General features: G+C 56.7%; 22 non-coding genes across 22 annotated transcripts; all 22 read left to right on the top strand.

Annotated features, from left to right (window-relative positions):
- Positions 1-208: 208 nt before the first annotated feature.
- LOC137179333 (5S ribosomal RNA) lies at positions 209-327 on the top strand. The gene has a single exon (XR_010927717.1). It is a non-coding gene; the product is annotated as a 5S ribosomal RNA (ribosomal RNA).
- A 210-nt stretch (positions 328-537) lies between these two features.
- On the top strand, positions 538-656 carry LOC137179359 (5S ribosomal RNA). The gene has a single exon (XR_010927742.1). It is a non-coding gene; the product is annotated as a 5S ribosomal RNA (ribosomal RNA).
- Positions 657-874: 218 nt separating this feature from the next.
- LOC137179402 (5S ribosomal RNA) lies at positions 875-993 on the top strand. The gene has a single exon (XR_010927782.1). It is a non-coding gene; the product is annotated as a 5S ribosomal RNA (ribosomal RNA).
- Positions 994-1,202: 209 nt separating this feature from the next.
- LOC137179394 (5S ribosomal RNA) lies at positions 1,203-1,321 on the top strand. Its single transcript, XR_010927775.1, has one exon. It is a non-coding gene; the product is annotated as a 5S ribosomal RNA (ribosomal RNA).
- A 210-nt stretch (positions 1,322-1,531) lies between these two features.
- LOC137179350 (5S ribosomal RNA) lies at positions 1,532-1,650 on the top strand. Its single transcript, XR_010927733.1, has one exon. It is a non-coding gene; the product is annotated as a 5S ribosomal RNA (ribosomal RNA).
- A 210-nt stretch (positions 1,651-1,860) lies between these two features.
- LOC137179360 (5S ribosomal RNA) lies at positions 1,861-1,979 on the top strand. Its single transcript, XR_010927743.1, has one exon. It is a non-coding gene; the product is annotated as a 5S ribosomal RNA (ribosomal RNA).
- A 218-nt stretch (positions 1,980-2,197) lies between these two features.
- On the top strand, positions 2,198-2,316 carry LOC137179345 (5S ribosomal RNA). Its single transcript, XR_010927728.1, has one exon. It is a non-coding gene; the product is annotated as a 5S ribosomal RNA (ribosomal RNA).
- Positions 2,317-2,526: 210 nt separating this feature from the next.
- On the top strand, positions 2,527-2,645 carry LOC137179361 (5S ribosomal RNA). The gene has a single exon (XR_010927744.1). It is a non-coding gene; the product is annotated as a 5S ribosomal RNA (ribosomal RNA).
- A 218-nt stretch (positions 2,646-2,863) lies between these two features.
- Positions 2,864-2,982, top strand: LOC137179403 (5S ribosomal RNA). The gene has a single exon (XR_010927783.1). It is a non-coding gene; the product is annotated as a 5S ribosomal RNA (ribosomal RNA).
- A 218-nt stretch (positions 2,983-3,200) lies between these two features.
- Positions 3,201-3,319, top strand: LOC137179356 (5S ribosomal RNA). The gene has a single exon (XR_010927739.1). It is a non-coding gene; the product is annotated as a 5S ribosomal RNA (ribosomal RNA).
- Positions 3,320-3,529: 210 nt separating this feature from the next.
- On the top strand, positions 3,530-3,648 carry LOC137179362 (5S ribosomal RNA). Its single transcript, XR_010927745.1, has one exon. It is a non-coding gene; the product is annotated as a 5S ribosomal RNA (ribosomal RNA).
- Positions 3,649-3,866: 218 nt separating this feature from the next.
- LOC137179405 (5S ribosomal RNA) lies at positions 3,867-3,985 on the top strand. The gene has a single exon (XR_010927785.1). It is a non-coding gene; the product is annotated as a 5S ribosomal RNA (ribosomal RNA).
- Positions 3,986-4,194: 209 nt separating this feature from the next.
- Positions 4,195-4,313, top strand: LOC137179395 (5S ribosomal RNA). Its single transcript, XR_010927776.1, has one exon. It is a non-coding gene; the product is annotated as a 5S ribosomal RNA (ribosomal RNA).
- A 210-nt stretch (positions 4,314-4,523) lies between these two features.
- LOC137179351 (5S ribosomal RNA) lies at positions 4,524-4,642 on the top strand. The gene has a single exon (XR_010927734.1). It is a non-coding gene; the product is annotated as a 5S ribosomal RNA (ribosomal RNA).
- A 210-nt stretch (positions 4,643-4,852) lies between these two features.
- Positions 4,853-4,971, top strand: LOC137179363 (5S ribosomal RNA). The gene has a single exon (XR_010927746.1). It is a non-coding gene; the product is annotated as a 5S ribosomal RNA (ribosomal RNA).
- A 218-nt stretch (positions 4,972-5,189) lies between these two features.
- On the top strand, positions 5,190-5,308 carry LOC137179368 (5S ribosomal RNA). Its single transcript, XR_010927750.1, has one exon. It is a non-coding gene; the product is annotated as a 5S ribosomal RNA (ribosomal RNA).
- Positions 5,309-5,518: 210 nt separating this feature from the next.
- On the top strand, positions 5,519-5,637 carry LOC137179364 (5S ribosomal RNA). Its single transcript, XR_010927747.1, has one exon. It is a non-coding gene; the product is annotated as a 5S ribosomal RNA (ribosomal RNA).
- A 218-nt stretch (positions 5,638-5,855) lies between these two features.
- Positions 5,856-5,974, top strand: LOC137179406 (5S ribosomal RNA). The gene has a single exon (XR_010927786.1). It is a non-coding gene; the product is annotated as a 5S ribosomal RNA (ribosomal RNA).
- Positions 5,975-6,183: 209 nt separating this feature from the next.
- LOC137179396 (5S ribosomal RNA) lies at positions 6,184-6,302 on the top strand. The gene has a single exon (XR_010927777.1). It is a non-coding gene; the product is annotated as a 5S ribosomal RNA (ribosomal RNA).
- A 218-nt stretch (positions 6,303-6,520) lies between these two features.
- Positions 6,521-6,639, top strand: LOC137179379 (5S ribosomal RNA). Its single transcript, XR_010927761.1, has one exon. It is a non-coding gene; the product is annotated as a 5S ribosomal RNA (ribosomal RNA).
- A 210-nt stretch (positions 6,640-6,849) lies between these two features.
- LOC137179398 (5S ribosomal RNA) lies at positions 6,850-6,968 on the top strand. Its single transcript, XR_010927778.1, has one exon. It is a non-coding gene; the product is annotated as a 5S ribosomal RNA (ribosomal RNA).
- Positions 6,969-7,186: 218 nt separating this feature from the next.
- Positions 7,187-7,305, top strand: LOC137179392 (5S ribosomal RNA). Its single transcript, XR_010927773.1, has one exon. It is a non-coding gene; the product is annotated as a 5S ribosomal RNA (ribosomal RNA).
- Positions 7,306-7,500: the final 195 nt, after the last annotated feature.

Consider the following 7,500-nt stretch of genomic DNA (forward strand, 5'->3'; position numbering starts at 1 on the left):
TCTCCACAAGCTCCTGCCGTGTTTAACGTAGGGATCCTCTCTGGTTTTCCTCCGTGTCTTTGCAGAACTGTGCGCGGGAGTCCCACTCTCTGGTATTTCTCCGACGGAGGAACGGATCGGAACGCTCTCAGCGCAGCTGCCGCCTGGGCGTTGAAGGCGCGTCTGACGAGCGACATCCCTAAAAGGCCCATGCGTGGTACCTTGGACAGCTTACGGCCATACCACCCTGAACACGCCCGATCTCGTCTGATCTCGGAAGCTAAGCAGGGTCGGGCCTGGTTAGTACTTGGATGGGAGACCGCCTGGGAATACCAGGTGCTGTAAGCTTTTTCACTTTTCTCCACAAGCTCCTGCCGTGTTTAACGTAGGGATCCTCTCTGGTTTTCCTCCGTGTCTTTGCAGAACTGTGCGCGGGAGTCCCACTCTCTGTTATTTCTCCGACGGATCGGAACGCTCTCAGCGCAGCTGCCGCCTGGGCGTTGAAGGCGCGTCTGACGAGCGACATCCCTAAAAGGCCCATGCGTGGTACCTTGGACAGCTTACGGCCATACCACCCTGAACACGCCCGATCTCGTCTGATCTCGGAAGCTAAGCAGGGTCAGGCCTGGTTAGTACTTGGATGGGAGACCGCCTGGGAATACCAGGTGCTGTAAGCTTTTTCACTTTTCTCCACAAGCTCCTGCCGTGTTTAACGTAGGGATCCTCTCTGGTTTTCCTCCGTGTCTTTGCAGAACTGTGCGCGGGAGTCCCACTCTCTGGTATTTCTCCGACGGAGGAACGGATCGGAACGCTCTCAGCGCAGCTGCCGCCTGGTCGTTGAAGGCGCGTCTGACGAGCGACATCCCTAAAAGGCCCATGCGTGGTACCTTGGACAGCTTACGGCCAAACCACCCTGAACACGCCCGATCTAGTCTGATCTCGGAAGCTAAGCAGGGTCGGGCCTTGTTAGTACTTGGATGGGAGACCGCCTGGGAATACCAGGTGCTGTAAGCTTTTTCACTTTTCTCCACAAGCTCCTGCCATGTTTAACGTAGGGATCCTCTCTGGTTTTCCTCCGTGTCTTTGCAGAACTGCGCGCGGGAGTCCCACTCTCTGGTATTTCTCCGACGGATCGGAACGCTCTCAGCGCAGCTGCCGCCTGGGCGTTGAAGGCCGACTGACGAGCGACATCCCTAAAAGGCCCATGCGTGGTACCTTGGACAGCTTACGGCCATACCACCCTGAACACGCCCGATCTCGTCTGATCCTGGAAGCTAAGCAGGGTCGGGCCTAGTTAGTACTTGGATGGGAGACCGCCTGGGAATACCAGGTGCTGTAAGCTTTTTCACTTTTCTCCACAAGCTCCTGCCGTGTTTAACGTAGGGATCCTCTCTGGTTTTCCTCCGTGTCTTTGCAGAACTGTGCGCGGGAGTCCCACTCTCTGGTATTTCTCCGACAGATCGGAACGCTCTCAGCACAGCTGCCGCCTGGGCGTTGAAGGCGCGTCTGACGAGCGACATCCCTAAAAGGCCCATGCGTGGTACCTTGGACAGCTTACGGCCATACCACCCTGAAGACGCCCGATCTCATCTGATCTCGGAAGCTAAGCAGGGTCGGGCCTAGTTAGTACTTGGATGGGAGACCGCCTGGGAATACCAGGTGCTGTAAGCTTTTTCACTTTTCTCCACAAGCTCCTGCCGTGTTTAACGTAGGGATCCTCTCTGGTTTTCCTCCGTGTCTTTGCAGAACTGTGCGCGGGAGTCCCACTCTCTGTTATTTCTCCGACGGATCGGAACGCTCTCAGCGCAGCTGCCGCCTGGGCGTTGAAGGCGCGTCTGACGAGCGACATCCCTAAAAGGCCCATGCGTGGTACCTTGGACAGCTTACGGCCATACCACCCTGAACACGCCCGATCTCGTCTGATCTCGGAAGCTAAGCAGGGTCAGGCCTGGTTAGTACTTGGATGGGAGACCGCCTGGGAATACCAGGTGCTGTAAGCTTTTTCACTTTTCTCCACAAGCTCCTGCCGTGTTTAACGTAGGGATCCTCTCTGGTTTTCCTCCGTGTCTTTGCAGAACTGTGCGCGGGAGTCCCACTCTCTGGTATTTCTCCGACGGAGGAACGGATCGGAACGCTCTCAGCGCAGCTGCCGCCTGGGCGTTGAAGGCGCGTCTGACGAGCGACATCCCTAAAAGGCCCATGCGTGGTACCTTGGACAGCTTACGGCCATACCACCCTGAACACGCCCGATCTCGTCTGATCTCGGAAGCTAAGCAGGGTCGGGCCTGGTTAGTACTTGGATGGGAGACCGCCTGGGAATACCAGGTGCTGTAAGCTTTTTCACTTTTCTCCACAAGCTCCTGCCGTGTTTAACGTAGGGATCCTCTCTGGTTTTCCTCCGTGTCTTTGCAGAACTGTGCGCGGGAGTCCCACTCTCTGTTATTTCTCCGACGGATCGGAACGCTCTCAGCGCAGCTGCCGCCTGGGCGTTGAAGGCGCGTCTGACGAGCGACATCCCTAAAAGGCCCATGCGTGGTACCTTGGACAGCTTACGGCCATACCACCCTGAACACGCCCGATCTCGTCTGATCTCGGAAGCTAAGCAGGGTCAGGCCTGGTTAGTACTTGGATGGGAGACCGCCTGGGAATACCAGGTGCTGTAAGCTTTTTCACTTTTCTCCACAAGCTCCTGCCGTGTTTAACGTAGGGATCCTCTCTGGTTTTCCTCCGTGTCTTTGCAGAACTGTGCGCGGGAGTCCCACTCTCTGGTATTTCTCCGACGGAGGAACGGATCGGAACGCTCTCAGCGCAGCTGCCGCCTGGTCGTTGAAGGCGCGTCTGACGAGCGACATCCCTAAAAGGCCCATGCGTGGTACCTTGGACAGCTTACGGCCAAACCACCCTGAACACGCCCGATCTAGTCTGATCTCGGAAGCTAAGCAGGGTCGGGCCTTGTTAGTACTTGGATGGGAGACCGCCTGGGAATACCAGGTGCTGTAAGCTTTTTCACTTTTCTCCACAAGCTCCTGCCGTGTTTAACGTAGGGATCCTCTCTGGTTTTCCTCCGTGTCTTTGCAGAACTGTGCGCGGGAGTCCCACTCTCTGGTATTTCTCCGACGGAGGAACGGATCGGAACGCTCTCAGCGCAGCTGCCGCCTGGGCGTTGAAGGCGCGTCTGACGAGCGACATCCCTAAAAGGCCCATGCGTGGTACCTTGGACAGCTTACGGCCATACCACCCTGAACACGCCCGATCTCGTCTGATCTCGGAAGCTAAGCAGGGTCGGGCCTGGTTAGTACTTGGATGGGAGACCGCCTGGGAATACCAGGTGCTGTAAGCTTTTTCACTTTTCTCCACAAGCTCCTGCCGTGTTTAACGTAGGGATCCTCTCTGGTTTTCCTCCGTGTCTTTGCAGAACTGTGCGCGGGAGTCCCACTCTCTGTTATTTCTCCGACGGATCGGAACGCTCTCAGCGCAGCTGCCGCCTGGGCGTTGAAGGCGCGTCTGACGAGCGACATCCCTAAAAGGCCCATGCGTGGTACCTTGGACAGCTTACGGCCATACCACCCTGAACACGCCCGATCTCGTCTGATCTCGGAAGCTAAGCAGGGTCAGGCCTGGTTAGTACTTGGATGGGAGACCGCCTGGGAATACCAGGTGCTGTAAGCTTTTTCACTTTTCTCCACAAGCTCCTGCCGTGTTTAACGTAGGGATCCTCTCTGGTTTTCCTCCGTGTCTTTGCAGAACTGTGCGCGGGAGTCCCACTCTCTGGTATTTCTCCGACGGAGGAACGGATCGGAACGCTCTCAGCGCAGCTGCCGCCTGGTCGTTGAAGGCGCGTCTGACGAGCGACATCCCTAAAAGGCCCATGCGTGGTACCTTGGACAGCTTACGGCCAAACCACCCTGAACACGCCCGATCTAGTCTGATCTCGGAAGCTAAGCAGGGTCGGGCCTTGTTAGTACTTGGATGGGAGACCGCCTGGGAATACCAGGTGCTGTAAGCTTTTTCACTTTTCTCCACAAGCTCCTGCCATGTTTAACGTAGGGATCCTCTCTGGTTTTCCTCCGTGTCTTTGCAGAACTGCGCGCGGGAGTCCCACTCTCTGGTATTTCTCCGACGGATCGGAACGCTCTCAGCGCAGCTGCCGCCTGGGCGTTGAAGGCCGACTGACGAGCGACATCCCTAAAAGGCCCATGCGTGGTACCTTGGACAGCTTACGGCCATACCACCCTGAACACGCCCGATCTCGTCTGATCCTGGAAGCTAAGCAGGGTCGGGCCTAGTTAGTACTTGGATGGGAGACCGCCTGGGAATACCAGGTGCTGTAAGCTTTTTCACTTTTCTCCACAAGCTCCTGCCGTGTTTAACGTAGGGATCCTCTCTGGTTTTCCTCCGTGTCTTTGCAGAACTGTGCGCGGGAGTCCCACTCTCTGGTATTTCTCCGACAGATCGGAACGCTCTCAGCACAGCTGCCGCCTGGGCGTTGAAGGCGCGTCTGACGAGCGACATCCCTAAAAGGCCCATGCGTGGTACCTTGGACAGCTTACGGCCATACCACCCTGAAGACGCCCGATCTCATCTGATCTCGGAAGCTAAGCAGGGTCGGGCCTAGTTAGTACTTGGATGGGAGACCGCCTGGGAATACCAGGTGCTGTAAGCTTTTTCACTTTTCTCCACAAGCTCCTGCCGTGTTTAACGTAGGGATCCTCTCTGGTTTTCCTCCGTGTCTTTGCAGAACTGTGCGCGGGAGTCCCACTCTCTGTTATTTCTCCGACGGATCGGAACGCTCTCAGCGCAGCTGCCGCCTGGGCGTTGAAGGCGCGTCTGACGAGCGACATCCCTAAAAGGCCCATGCGTGGTACCTTGGACAGCTTACGGCCATACCACCCTGAACACGCCCGATCTCGTCTGATCTCGGAAGCTAAGCAGGGTCAGGCCTGGTTAGTACTTGGATGGGAGACCGCCTGGGAATACCAGGTGCTGTAAGCTTTTTCACTTTTCTCCACAAGCTCCTGCCGTGTTTAACGTAGGGATCCTCTCTGGTTTTCCTCCGTGTCTTTGCAGAACTGTGCGCGGGAGTCCCACTCTCTGGTATTTCTCCGACGGAGGAACGGATCGGAACGCTCTCAGCGCAGCTGCCGCCTGGGCGTTGAAGGCGCGTCTGACGAGCGACATCCCTAAAAGGCCCATGCGTGGTACCTTGGACAGCTTACGGCCATACCACCCTGAACACGCCCGATCTCGTCTGATCTCGGAAGCTAAGCAGGGTCGGGCCTGGTTAGTACTTGGATGGGAGACCGCCTGGGAATACCAGGTGCTGTAAGCTTTTTCACTTTTCTCCACAAGCTCCTGCCGTGTTTAACGTAGGGATCCTCTCTGGTTTTCCTCCGTGTCTTTGCCGAACTGTGCGCGGGAGTCCCACTCTCTGTTATTTCTCCGACGGATCGGAACGCTCTCAGCGCAGCTGCCGCCTGGGCGTTGAAGGCGCGTCTGACGAGCGACATCCCTAAAAGGCCCATGCGTGGTACCTTGGACAGCTTACGGCCATACCACCCTGAACACGCCCGATCTCGTCTGATCTCGGAAGCTAAGCAGGGTCAGGCCTGGTTAGTACTTGGATGGGAGACCGCCTGGGAATACCAGGTGCTGTAAGCTTTTTCACTTTTCTCCACAAGCTCCTGCCGTGTTTAACGTAGGGATCCTCTCTGGTTTTCCTCCGTGTCTTTGCAGAACTGTGCGCGGGAGTCCCACTCTCTGGTATTTCTCCGACGGAGGAACGGATCGGAACGCTCTCAGCGCAGCTGCCGCCTGGTCGTTGAAGGCGCGTCTGACGAGCGACATCCCTAAAAGGCCCATGCGTGGTACCTTGGACAGCTTACGGCCAAACCACCCTGAACACGCCCGATCTAGTCTGATCTCGGAAGCTAAGCAGGGTCGGGCCTTGTTAGTACTTGGATGGGAGACCGCCTGGGAATACCAGGTGCTGTAAGCTTTTTCACTTTTCTCCACAAGCTCCTGCCATGTTTAACGTAGGGATCCTCTCTGGTTTTCCTCCGTGTCTTTGCAGAACTGCGCGCGGGAGTCCCACTCTCTGGTATTTCTCCGACGGATCGGAACGCTCTCAGCGCAGCTGCCGCCTGGGCGTTGAAGGCCGACTGACGAGCGACATCCCTAAAAGGCCCATGCGTGGTACCTTGGACAGCTTACGGCCATACCACCCTGAACACGCCCGATCTCGTCTGATCCTGGAAGCTAAGCAGGGTCGGGCCTAGTTAGTACTTGGATGGGAGACCGCCTGGGAATACCAGGTGCTGTAAGCTTTTTCACTTTTCTCCACAAGCTCCTGCCGTGTTTAACGTAGGGATCCTCTCTGGTTTTCCTCCGTGTCTTTGCAGAACTGTGCGCGGGAGTCCCACTCTCTGGTATTTCTCCGACGGAGGAACGGATCGGAACGCTCTCAGCGCAGCTGCCGCCTGGGCGTTGAAGGCGCGTCTGACGAGCGACATCCCTAAAAGGCCCATGCGTGGTACCTTGGACAGCTTACGGCCATACCACCCTGAACACGCCCGATCTCGTCTGATCTCGGAAGCTAAGCAGGGTCGGGCCTGGTTAGTACTTGGATGGGAGACCGCCTGGGAATACCAGGTGCTGTAAGCTTTTTCACTTTTCTCCACAAGCTCCTGCCGTGTTTAACGTAGGGATCCTCTCTGGTTTTCCTCCGTGTCTTTGCAGAACTGTGCGCGGGAGTCCCACTCTCTGGTATTTCTCCGACAGATCGGAACGCTCTCAGCGCAGCTGCCGCCTGGGCGTTGAAGGCGCGTCTGACGAGCGACATCCCTAAAAGGCCCATGCGTGGTACCTTGGACAGCTTACGGCCATACCACCCTGAACACGCCCGATCTCGTCTGATCCTGGAAGCTAAGCAGGGTCGGGCCTAGTTAGTACTTGGATGGGAGACCGCCTGGGAATACCAGGTGCTGTAAGCTTTTTCACTTTTCTCCACAAGCTCCTGCCGTGTTTAACGTAGGGATCCTCTCTGGTTTTCCTCCGTGTCTTTGCAGAACTGTGCGCGGGAGTCCCACTCTCTGGTATTTCTCCGACGGAGGAACGGATCGGAACGCTCTCAGCGCAGCTGCCGCCTGGGCGTTGAAGGCGCGTCTGACGAGCGACATCCCTAAAAGGCCCATGCGTGGTACCTTGAACAGCTTACGGCCATACCACCCTGAACACGCCCGATCTCGTCTGATCTCGGAAGCTAAGCAGGGTCGGGCCTGGTTAGTACTTGGATGGGAGACCGCCTGGGAATACCAGGTGCTGTAAGCTTTTTCACTTTTCTCCACAAGCTCCTGCCGTGTTTAACGTAGGGATCCTCTCTGGTTTTCCTCCGTGTCTTTGCAGAACTGTGCGCGGGAGTCCCACTCTCTGGTATTTCTCCGACGGATCGGAACGCTCTCAGCGCAGCTGCCGCCTGGGCGTTGAAGGCGCGTCTGACGAGCGACATCCCTAAAAGGCCCATGC

The sequence above is a fragment of the Thunnus thynnus genome, unplaced genomic scaffold, assembly GCF_963924715.1.
Source record: "Thunnus thynnus unplaced genomic scaffold, fThuThy2.1 SCAFFOLD_65, whole genome shotgun sequence".
Taxonomy (NCBI): domain Eukaryota; kingdom Metazoa; phylum Chordata; class Actinopteri; order Scombriformes; family Scombridae; genus Thunnus; species Thunnus thynnus.